The sequence below is a fragment of the Podarcis erhardii genome (assembly GCF_964252035.2).
Source record: "Podarcis erhardii genome assembly, chromosome: 11".
Taxonomy (NCBI): domain Eukaryota; kingdom Metazoa; phylum Chordata; class Lepidosauria; order Squamata; family Lacertidae; genus Podarcis; species Podarcis erhardii.
Window position 1 is genome coordinate 39518966 of NC_138501.1, and position 12809 is coordinate 39531774.

Consider the following 12809-nt stretch of genomic DNA (forward strand, 5'->3'; position numbering starts at 1 on the left):
TCACAACTGTGGGTGTTTCATACTCCCTCCCAGGTTGAAAATGTGCTTTGTGTAGATCTCCTGGAGCAAAACGAAGCTTTGAAAGCCTAGTTGCAGCTACAAGGGATATGTTGTTTTACTCATTTCAGAGAGCCTCACATTTAGAAGAGACAAGGATGCTCAGAGCTAAGCAAGCCCGGAGTTGGCACACATCACATTTTCAACACATCTTGGCAGTGGGGCAGCTTTTAAAATTTTAAGTTTCAACAGAAGATGCCTTCTTCTCTCTTCTTTCATGTACTAATTTACCCGAACTCTGTAAACAGAAGATTATGAAACCTGGAGTTCTGAACACGAACTCAGATCTTTGGGGAGCTTGTTACCATAGCTGTCAACGTTTCCCTTTTTTTAAGGGAAATTCCCTTATTCCGAATAGGATTCCTCGCAAGAAAAGGGAAAAGTTGACAGTTATGCTTGTTACATGTGACAGGGAATTTGTGGCCATCTTGATATTGTCGCCTACAATTCCCACCATGCCTTATGTTCCCAATCTATGCCTGTGCTCTGCAGGCGAGGACCTCCTGCTGATACCATCTTATCAGGAGGTTTCTTGTGCATAATGTAGGAATTGCCCCTTTACTATGGTGGCACCTATCCTTGAGATTTCCCTCCCCTTGAATACTAGACGGGCGCCATCTTTTCAGCACCTACTGAAGAAGGCCTTCTGTCAACAAGCCTTTTAACCCAAGATTTTCCCCAGTCATCGCAATTGTTTTATAGAAATTTTTATTGTTTCAGTGCTTGTTTGCCTCCTGTGGGATATAAATTTAGTAAATAAATAAATATTCGCTTTTTAAAAGGAGCATATCAAAGAAACCTCCACTTCACCACTTATTAAAAGCCAGCCTGTTTCAGCGGGCCTTTGGCCAAAGGCTGTGCCCACGCCATAATTTTAAAGTGCATTCAAAGCACATTACTTCCCTCAAAGAATTCTGAGCAGTGCATTTTAACCCTCGCGGAGTCAGAATTCCCAGCAACCTTTAGTAAACTACAGTGCCCAGAATTCTTTGAGAGGGAAATGTGTTTCAAATGTGCTTAAAAGGCACAGTGTCTACACAGCCACACAGGGTGCTGTTCTGTTACCCCTGATGTGCAGTTAAATTTTTCTTGCTCTGCTTTTGTTTTCCTGCTCAGTCATTTACTTTTTATACACAGTGTACATCTTTCCTCCTTGATTGATTAATGAATAGGTAACATTTACCGTATTTTTTGCTCTATAAGACGCACCAGACCATAAGATGCACCTAGTTTTTAGAGGAGGAAAACAAGAAAAAAAAATATTCTGAATCCCAGAAGCCAGAACAGAAAGAGGGATCGCTGTTCTGGCTTCTGGGATAGCTGTGCAGCCTGCATTCGCTCCATAAGATGCACACACATTTCCCCTTACTTTTTAGGAGGGAAGAAGTGCGTCTTATAGAGCGAAAAATACGGTAACTGCTTGTATACATATATTTTTCTACTTCTGGATTTTTTTATATTCTACGGTACATTTGTAACATGCAAGTCCTTTCTGGTGGGAGGGAAGCCGTCTAGAAATATATGTATAATTCTAAACAAAGCAAGGCATTTGGTAGATTAATATACCGTGGTACCTCGCAAGACGAATGCCTCGTAAGACGAAAAACTCGCAAGAAGAAAGAGTTTTTCGTTTTTTGAGTTGCTTCGCAAGACGAATTTCCCTATGGGCTTGCTTCGCAAGATGAAAACGTCTTGCAAGTTTGTTTCCTTTGTCTTGCAAGTTTGTTTCCTTTTTCTTAAAACCGTGCATTCAGGGGGTGCAGTTGCGACTTGACTTCGAGGAGCAACTCATAGCACGCGGTGTGGTAGCCTTTTTTGAGGTTTTTGAAGACATTGGTGATTTTTGAAGCTTTTCCAAAATCCGTGCTTCGCAAGACGAAAAAATCGCAAGACGAAGAAACTCACAGAACGAATTAATTTCGTCTTGCGAGGTACCACTGTAGGTGCTTTTCCAATGCGCTATCCTACGTGCAGTGCAGCAGGTATCTCAAATGTATACACTTCTGCTGACATTTTCAAATCAGATAGAAGCTGGTTTGCAGGAAAACTCATCGAACAGCAGTATTTCTCAAGGAACAACAGGATACATATGGATTGGCATTCCATTTTAGGGGGTGAAAGTTACCATAATGTTTGCAAAATTCTTCAGTGAGGGTGTCTTAAAAATATGTTTTTGGGTGTGAGGAATTCAAATCTGCTTCTATTTTTGTGACTGGACAACATTTAGCTTGCTAAGTCTACACCTGATAAAGAAGCAGGGAAGATGCTTTCGGAAAAACCAACACATTTTAATTTTACCGTCTGAAAATGTCATAATGCTAAATACTATAATGCTAAATAGTAAGCAGATAAATAAATAATATAGATACAGAACTGCAAGTACTTCAACAATCATTTTTAATTATTTCTATGAAATTGTACACAGGTTTTACCTACCAAGTAAAACTAATTTTTTTTTTAATTTAACCAAAACATCTTTTGAATTCCCAACTAATATCACAACTTTTGAGCCCACCCACCCCCTCATTTTGGGAGGCTGAGAGCTGGAAAATTCAACACGCCCTAATCTAACATGTGCTCTGCTTTGAACACCAGCAGTGGGAGTGCACTGGAGCCAGAGTAAACAGGAATGTGTGCACACAGATCAGAATGCTGGTGGACTCACAGAAAATCTTTTCGAATCCAGGTTCAGAAATCTGTGTAACTTAACCTTCCATTCCTTATCTCACCATAGCTCTGCGCGAAGGTTCCCTTCGTGATTATTCACTACACAATTACACACTGCACAAAGGGAAGAGCCTGTTGCCCCTCGTCCCCCATCCTTTTGTTATTCACACAGCCCCCTGTGCAGGGGATGGAATGTCTGCAGAGGGCAGGAGCGGGGGGGGGGGGGGGCTGAAAAGGCTGACTTAAGAGGCTTGACCTTCCATTTTATATAAACCATCTCGAGTAGAGGGGGGAAATCCACCTTCTCAGTGGTCTAAAAAGACTTCATGGGCACGATTCTACCAAAGGTAGGCAATTCAAAAACCCCACTGTTGTTGATGGACCACAAATCTATTTGTATTGTGTGGAAGTAGTTACTGCCGCATTCAGTCGAACTGCGTTCAGTATGCATAATTGTGTCCTTAATTATATGCTTATTTCTCTCCATCCCATCGAAATCTACTATACAACAGCACAATCGCATTCACATTTCTTCAGAAACAAATCCCACTTGTGCTCAATGGCATTAACTCCTAGGTAAGTGTGAACAGGCTTGCAGGCTCAGCGGTGCTGAACTTTAGCCGGATTGTGACCTCCCGGCTTTATTTGTGCGAAAGCAGACAAGAGTAATTATTGTAATTGTGGGTAAAGTGCAACTGCATATCAATTACCTATCAATGCAATCTGTAAACCCGTCAATGAAACTTAATTTGAGTTTACCTGGGGAATCTTTAATAGCGCTGAGTAAATGAATACCCTTAACGACACAATGCCTGGATAGAAAGACTGTAATTAAGCAGGAAGCTATATCATTCTAGCTAACATCAGTATTCAACATTTTACTGGTGCCAACAGGGGACATTAAAGCTGTGATTCTATGCATTTTTACTTAGCCTCACTGAACACAGTGGAGCAGATAGCTCAGCCTCTTACAGCATGAGACTCTTCATCTCAACGTCATGGGTCCCATGCTGCGCAAAAGAGTCCTGTATTGCAGGGGCTTGGACTAGATGGCCTTCTGTGTTCCTCCCAACTCTATGATATCCAAGGAAACATGGATTGGGTTGAGCTGCAAGGATATTTGCTCCTTGGGTGCTATTCTGCAATGGTGCTGTTCTGCTAGGTTGGGCATTCTGTGTTCTTATGGAGAGCTGGGACAACACAAGAGTGTGTTGAATTTGGGGGAGATGAGAGTGGTCAAGAATTCATATAAAGTTGGCGGAGGGACGCCAGTTTCATATCAGGTGCAATAAATCCCATCCCATTCAGAACAACAGGTGAGGTGAGCTAGTTTGTCAAAAACTGGTCTAAAAGTGGAAAAGCCCTCACTCAGTAAGCCATGCAACTAAGCATCGCCATCGAAATCTACCTTTGTTGCAATAGCTCTTCTGGCTTACAACAGCAAGCAACACCTCGAACCCTAAACAAGCAAGCAAACAAAAGTAGAAGTCAGGAGAAAAACCAAACATCCACCACGAAGAGACTTGTGGCACTTTAAGGACTACTACCGCATTTATGACGGTATAAACTTCCGTGGACTATCAAAGAGTCCTGAGACAAGCTGTAGTCCACAAAGGATTCCGCCGTCAGAACTGTGTTACGTCTTAAGAGGTGCCACGAGACCTTTGTTGTTCCTGTTGCAACAGACGTGACACGGCTTTCGGGGGGGGGGGTGTTCCACCAGAAAGAAACCTCTATTTCCACCTAACAAGCGGCATCGATCTCGCTTCAGGCTGTCAAAGCTGGGAGGAAAAGGACGCCTCTTTCTTTCAGAAGGAGGGGGCGCTTGCTAGAATTCTCAACTACTGAGAACAACCGCCCCCTCAAAAAACAACAACCCGTGCCTCTCCCTATAGTAGCTGGCCTTGCACGCGCGCACACACACACACACACACACACTCCCAACTTCCCATTGCCCGAGGAAGCGAATCCTGCCCACCAGTTCCTTGGCTCTCCCCAACTTCCTCGAAGTTTGCAATCAACAGGCGTTCGTTTGCATGTTCACCTGGGACAAGGCGAAGTCGCTGCGCACTCAAGAAACTTTGCCTTCCAGCGAGCGAGCGCGATTGGAAACGCAGGGATCGTCGGAGGCGGAGAGCGCAGAGGAAAAGCGTCTCTCCAACCTCCAAGCCTCCACGGCGGAGATCAGATTACCACTTGCCTCCCGTGGGGGCTGAGGGAGGACGGGGAAAGTCAAACCCCTACGGGGGAAGACGCGAAGGAAACCCCAGAATAAGAATGCGCCCCTCGTGCGCCCTCCTTTACCTGCCTCGCCAACGAGGCGCAGAAGTCCAGCGCGCTCCCTTGTCTTCGTGGACGCTGCGCTCTCGCCAGGGCAGACAAACAGCTACGCCCCAGGCTGCGCGTACCCCGACCCAGGCTGCCGGGATCTCACTTGTCGCCCCCAAAGCACCCTCCTCTTTTTCCGCCGCCGCCGCCTCTCCTTCTTCCCATGGCCGTAGCCGCCGCTGCTGTTGGAGACTTGGAAAGCGTCGGAGAGAGTTGCGCCTGAAGGGAGAGGCGGGCTTTATGTCCGCCGAGGGGAGCGGCTTCTTTTAAGAAGGGATCTGCTCGGCACTTTCTGCTCAGGGCGGAGGGGCGAAGCGGGGGGGGGGGCTGCGAGGCAGGGAGGAGGCAAGCGCTGCGCTCTGGCAAGCTCGGGTTGCTGCCCAGCCCGGGAGGAGGTGCGCCTTAGCGCGCGTCTCTTTTTTGCCTGGATCCCGCCCCCCCCCGTCCAAAATAATTTCTCCCCCCCCTTTTCTTTTTTCGGGGCTCCACCTAGAGAGAGAACTTCGCGACTGCAGGGCTTGTATTTTCCCATTCCGAACCGAGGAAGGGTCTCCATGGTGGACATTCAAGTTTCATTTACAGTTTTGTTTTGTTTTGTTTTGTTTTTTAAGAGGGGTGGGAAAGGGGGGGGGTGATATATATACTCGATGCTGTAGAATTGCAGAGTTGGAAGGGATGCCGAGAGTCAACTAGTCCAATCCCCTGCAACGCAGGAATCTTCGGTCCCATGTGGGGCAGAATGAAAGCAGGACCTGCCCATCTCTGTTTCTTTACATTTCATTTGGGCCACCGATATAGCACTATTTATTTATTGCGTTGTATCCCGCAAGGAGCTCGAGGTGGTATACATAGTTTCCCTCCTCCGCATTGAATCCCCACAGCAACCCTGTGAGGTAGGCACATACGTACGAAGCTGCCTCATACAGAGTCAGGCTGCTGGCCCATCTAGCCCAGACTTGTCCACACTGACTGGCAGCGGCTGCCCAGGATTTCAGGCAGGGACTCTCCCAGCCCTACCTGAGGGTTCCCGGCATCAAACCTGCATGCACAGAAAATACTCCGCCACTGAGCTATGTCCCTTTCCGTAGGTTTCTTCCCACTTATGAACCAGTGACCTTTGCAGGTGAAGGAAGCATGAGAAACCACTACAATGCAGAAACTGTGCAGGTTAGGCTAAGAGGTAGCGACCAGCCCAGTCACCCACAGTCACCGAGTGAGCTTCATGGCCAAGTGAGGATTTGAACCCGGGTCCCCCAGGTCCTAAGGGATGCGGGTGGCGCTGTGGGTAAAACCTCAGCGCCTAGGACTTGCCGATCGTATGGTTGGCGGTTCGAATCCCCACGGCGGGGTGCGGTCCCGTTGCTCGGTCCCAGCGCCTGCCAACCTAGCACTTCGAAAGCACCCCCGGGTGCAAATAGATAAATAGGGACCGCTTACTAGCGGGAAGGTAAACGGCGTTTCCGTGTGCTGCGCTGGCTTGCCAGATGCAGCTTGTCACGCTGGCCACGTGACCCGGAAGTGTCTTCGGACAGCGCTGGCCCCCGGCCTCTTAAGTGAGATGGGCACACAACCCCAGAGTCGGACACGACTGGCCCATACGGGCAGGGGAGCCTTTACCTTTACCTTACCCCCAGGTCCCGGGATGCGGATGATGCTGTGGGTTAAACCATAGAGCCTAGGAATTGCCGATCAGAAGGTCAGAGGTTCGAATCCCCGCGACGGGGTGAGCTCCCGTTGTTCGGTCCCTGCTCCTGCCAACCTAGCAGTTCAAAAGCACGTCAAAGTGCAAGTAGATAAATAGGTACCGCTCCGGCGGGAAGGTAAACGGCGTTTCCATGCGCTGCTCTGGTTCGCCAGAAGCGGCTTAGTCATGCTGGCCACATGACCCAGAAGTTGTACACCCTCAGCCAATAAAGCGAGATGAGCTCCACAACCCCAGAGTCAGCCTAATGGTCAGGGGTCCCTTTACCTTTACCGTTACCCCCAGGTCCCGCACCATAACCATTACACCATTGCTCTGATTGCTAGGTATAAAGATCAGGGAGGAGAAAACCTGTGGCCCTCCAGGACATTTCTGTACTCATGCCACTCTTGGCTTTTGTTAATTTTGGAAAACACAGGTGTCTATTCTGATTTCAATATTGCAGGAACCAGTTATTCCTCAGAAGCACCTTTACCTGTGGCCAGCTTCACTGGTACCACATCGTCAGTGCCAAGAGTTGTAAGAAATGCAGTCCTTTCATTGTATTCATTTTGCACCAACAGCTTTACAAAAGAGGAGAGATATCTGCACCATTGAGCGGCTTGCAATCTAGACCAAGGCATGGGGGAAATAACAGGGGGAGGAGAGGCAGGAATAAACAGAGAAGCAGTGTGGGGTTAGCTGGTGCAGTCTGTCATTAGCTCTGGCTCCACCTACTGTTGGCCTCCCTGCCTTCCAGCCCAAAGAACACCAGGCACCACCACAAGTAGCCGTAAACTAGGTTATTAAATTATACAAATGGACATAGGGCTATGTACCAGGGAGAGTGTTCTTGCACTCAGATTCTGCTTTGGGACTAAGTAAAGATAGCAAGGGACGTGGGTGGTGCTGTGGGTTAAACCACAGAGCCTAGGACTTGCCGATCAGAAGGTCGGCGGTTCGAATCCCCGCGACGGAGTGAGCTCCCGTTGCTTGGTCCCTACTCCTTCCAACCTAGCAGTTCGAAAGCATGTCAAAGTGCAAGTAGATAAATAGGTACTGCTCCGGCAGGAAGGTAAACGGCATTTCCGTGCACTTCTCTGGTTCGCCAGAAGCGGCTTAGTCATGCTGGCCACATGACCCGGAAGCTGTACGCCGGCTCCCTTGGCCAATAAAGCGAGATGAGCGCCACAATCCCAGAGTCGACCATAACTGGACCTTATGGTCAGGGGTCCCTTTACCTTTAAAGATAGCAAACTGACTCTCTGAAAGCAGGTCCTTATGCAGCCATCCAGGCACAACAGCTGGCTTGGGGAAACCCAGATGTTTGCTCTTCCACTCCTCTCACAATGCATTTAATAATGCAGCTAAATAAAATATGTTGCATCCCAGAGCGAGCAACCTGTGGCCTGTAAAAGTTGTTGGGACTCTTAGCAGCCTCAGTCAGCATAGTCAATGGTTAGGGATAATGGAAACTGTAGTCCAATAACATCTGCCGGGCCGCAGATTCTCCATCCCTTGTGTAACTGTACTGCAGATGAGCAACCCTTTTAAAAACAGTGTTAGAAAAAAAAGTAATCTGCTGTGAGGTTTCCAAAGGGTTAATTGACCCAATAAAGCTTTGCAGTAAAATTCTCTTATCCATTGCAAGGTGAAGATAGAAAAACAGAAACATTCCTTCGTCTCAGTTCTGCCGCACATTGATTAGGGACCGAAATGCCCTTGGAATTATCTTGCTTTGGCACTCTCTAGATTCACGTATAAGATGCACATCCTGACCACATTTTGACTAGTCGTACGTGCTGGAGGATGTACATTACGCATGTAAAACGGTGCTTTGTTTTTAAAGGAAGGAAGAAAAACATGATTATTGTGGGAATGTACAGAAACTGTTAAGAGGTATGAGGTGTCTGAAAAAAGTGTCCTTCAAAACTGGAACACTGTAGATTAAAAAGAAAGAAAAAGACACAGACAAAGCAAGTACTTTAAAAAAGCGTATTCCTGAGAGCCACCACGTTATTTTGCAATGGTCAGGGACAGAGAAGCGAAAACAATGCTTACAAGGACATAATTTTCTTTCAGTGTCATTAATACAGAAGGAATACCAGCCCCAGCTTTGCTTGTTGCAATCCTGCATGGATTAAAATAATCACTTTGAGGGGCATGCTTTAGAATATTCTCTCTCTCTCTGTTTAATATATAGTTTTATTGATTTTCCTTCACAAAAGAGAGAAAAGGATACAAAACTGAAATCCCAATTCGCCCCCCACTTTCCACTCCAGGACAGATCAATCTAGTTAAGTTTGCTAAAGTCTAGTCTGTGATTTCAGTAGTTGCCATTCTTCAGGATTATCAGTAAACTATTTTATAAAAAGATGCCAAATTTCAACAAAATCGTCTACATCATTTTATTTAATGCATTTTATTTAATGCATGTAATCTTTCTGTTAATTTTTCTGATACAGTACAGGAATAGGCCATACATTCTGTGTCCGATGAGAGATACATCACTGTACAGTGGTACCTCGGGTTCCATACGCTTCAGGTTCCATACGCTTCAGGTTACAGAATCCACTACCCCAGAAATAGTACCTCGGGTTAAGAACTTTGCTTCAGGATGAGAACAGAAATCATGCTCCAGCAGCGTGGCAGCTGCAGGAGCCCCATTAGCTAGAGTGGTGCTTCAGGTTAAGAACCGTTTCAGGTTAAGAACGGACCCCCGGAACGAATTAAGTATTTAACCCAAGGTACCACTGTATTTCCTTTTCCTTTTTTAAAACTTTTATATTTTAGTAATTGCTTTCCTTTTAGCATTAGCACTACTACTAGAGGCACAGGATTGGAAAGGACTGGAACATCCATGCTTTAGATTATTGATCACTAAGGGTAGGGGAGGAGATCCAATTCAGTTTGCATTTGAAACTGAATCTGTCAAACTTGCACTTTCTGAAACAATATGAGAACCAAACCAAACCCATCCTTCAAAATTCACACTTGCAGTGTCGTTCTCCAACCAACAATGTTTACAAAAATGCATATATTCTAGAAAATGTGCCTAAAATGAATGTAGGATACTAAAATGAGTTATCATAAGAAAAAGTGGTTACAAAAATGTGTACATTAATCGAAAGTGCATCTAAAAATGTGTTTATCCACACTAAAATGCTGAAGAATATTGATGAGGATTTTTTTATGCAAATGGCTGCAGAAATCTGGAGAGCTGCATCTAACACTGGAAGAATGAGAAGTATTGGGAAATTTTAAATGTTTGACGTTTTATTATGCTTTTATATGTGCTGAAAGCCACCAAGAGTGGCTGGGGAAACCCAGCCAGATGGGCAGGGTATGAATAATACATTTTTAAAATCATTACTATGAAACAGAGAGAAAATAAATTGACTAGCCACCCAATCCTTCATTGGTTAACTCAGCAGCAAGTCCCACTAAAACTCTCTTCCAGCATTCAAAATATTGCATGAGGGCTGAATATAGGGAGGGGATGCAGTGTGACATTCTCACCCCCTACCCCTGATAGTCTCTATGGGTGCTGCCCTGTGGCATTTATTCAGACATCTCCAGGGAGATTCTAACCATGCTGCCCCTTCAGTCAGTAAACCTTATTGCACTGGGTTCCAAATTCTAACATTGCTCAACTGAAATCCCCTTCAGCGCACTGCCCAGTGTGCAAAGGTCAGGAAAGTAGCCGGAGCGCACAGGGGCAATGGGATGAGCTTCACTTTAAGCCTTTTCTTCTGAACACACAAAGAGGGCTTCAGTTTAGTGAGATTCACTTCTAAATAACTTTGCATAGGATAGCAGCCATAGTTCTGTGTCTGCGAAGTTCAAATTTATCCCAGTGGCTATTGCTCTGGGAAACTTATAGAAACTTTGGCCTAGGTGGGCTTAGGACCAGTTGTTCCTCCCAGAAGAGAGTCCATCTGTGGCCATTCCACCTACTCATTTATCTATGTTGTGTAAAGCCTCTGTCGCTGATTGGCTGAGTTGTTGTGACATCATGGAATATATGAGTAACCTGAGCACTCAGACAACAAATTCATGAGAATATTTGTATTCCAACTTCTTTGAGGGAAGAGGAGTGGTCAGTATATCTTGGATTAAAGTCAATTAATCTGTTTAAAACACTTTTATTCAATGAAGAATGTGCACCTGATTGATTAAAGGAGAAACTGACTGTTTCCTGCCATTTAGGTAAAACGGATCCTACAATACATAGTGTATGCATCATCTTTTAAAAGATAGCATTGTTCTTCTAATACAAGAACCTCAGCAGATGTAGTTTTTCCCCATTATCACACTTCCATGTTAGCAAAAGCATATTTTGTGGGAGGGAGGCACTGCCCATAAAGGGAATCAGTTGTATGTTTTTATTACACATGAGTGATCTACATGCAGTTCTTAAAAATATTGCTCAGAACTGGGTTCCTCCTCTGTAAATCTTGAAAGAGCCCTATGATGGTTTTGTAAATGAAGGAAGAAGTTTCTGCTTCTCCAGCTGAGTGTTTATTAAGTTTCTCAGCTTGCTGTTTCTAACAACTTATTCTTCAGTTTCTGGAGAAGCAATTTACGACTTCGTACTATGTCTGAGGTTCTAAAGCAGGTGTGGGATGTAATCCACTGGAAGCAGCCAAGTACAACATTCCTTGTTTTGCTAGAGTGGACATGCAAGGGAATGTTTGGTCCAGGCAGTCGAAACTTCCTGTTCCTCCTGGCCTGGAGCATCCTTCCTTGCATGTGATTAGCAGGTGGGTGTGACCTTTCCAGACCTGGTAAAAGGCCAAGTCACGCTGCTACCTTTCTCTCTTTTCAACCTTCCTGTTTGCCCTGTCTGCTTCCTGCATCACCTGGAATGGACTGCTGGCTGCCACAAGCAGTTCCCCAGGTAATCTCCCATATGGGGTAAACCTGTTTGTACATGTTTGTAACTTTAAGCCTAAAGCCTGCCTTGAGGGATTGATCACACTGTGCTCTGGCTGATCGCGAGTAAAACTACTATTTGTTACTTATGAATAAGACTATGGTGTCTTTATTCTTTTAGGAGGGATTCCAAAGGGGTCTTACCAGGAATATTAGAACATATCTCAGTCTGGACAAGCCAGATTGAATTGCTTATTGTCTTAAGAAGCTCACACGAGTTTGCAACCAGCTTTCTGCTGCGTAAGAAGGGAAATGCACTCTGCTAAGTGAAGAAACTTGCTAGCGCAAGTTAGGAAGGATATTAATAAACAATATATCCTCTCCTGCCACCCTCAACATTCCCATAGCAGGCCCAATGGAATATTGTCTTTCTTGCAATTTGGGAATTGAGCAATACTACCGAGAATATGTAAAGCCAGCTAGTTAGCTGGCAGGACGTTTAATCTAATAATGTATTGTTGCATGTCAGTGCCAATTTAATTATATTATAAAGGTTATGAAGTGGCTTACAGCAGAGATGGGGAACCCATTCTATTCCCATCTGGGAAACATTTGGGGGACCAATGCCAGTGATGGTTGAGGCCAGAGACAAAAGTGGGCCTATCAACAAATGTAAATATTGTCTTTGTAATATTAAGAGGATCGCCAAAGAATTGATGCTTTTGAATTATGGTGCTGGAGGAGACTCTTGAGAGTCCCATGGACCGCAAGAAGATCAAACCTCTCCATTCTTAAGGAAATAAGCCCTGAGTGCTCACTGGAAGGACAGATCGCAAAGCTGAGACTCCAATACTTTGGCCACCTCATAAGAAGAGAAGACTCCCTGGAAAAGACCCTGATGTTGGGAAAGATAGAAATTCTTTCGTTGACTGGAGAAGAGTCATAACTCAAGTGTTTCACTGAAGGAGGATCCAGGATGTCTGGGCGCGGCAAGAAGCCTGCAAAGCCTGCAACCAGGGAAGAAAAAAACAAGAGTGCAAAAGCAGGCTTGCAGTTCCCAGTGGGCCGCATTGGACGTCTTTTGAGACGGGGTCGGTATGCAGAAAGAGTGGGTGTTGGCGCCTCAGTGTACATGGCTGCCGTGTTGGAATATCTGACTGCAGAGCTACTGGAGCTGGCGCGAAATGCTGCTCATGAAAAC

At 45.5% G+C, this 12809-nt stretch overlaps 1 protein-coding gene across 1 annotated transcript in view; it reads right to left on the minus strand.

Moving 5' to 3' along the window:
* The window catches only part of GHR (growth hormone receptor), a 100895-nt gene extending 95559 nt beyond the window's left edge, over positions 1–5336 (minus strand). Inside the window, exon 1 of the mRNA XM_081881497.1 lies at positions 5029–5336. The gene's annotated coding sequence lies outside the window, so the exon portion shown is untranslated. The remainder of the gene's footprint in view (positions 1–5028) is intronic.
* Positions 5337–12809: the final 7473 nt, after the last annotated feature.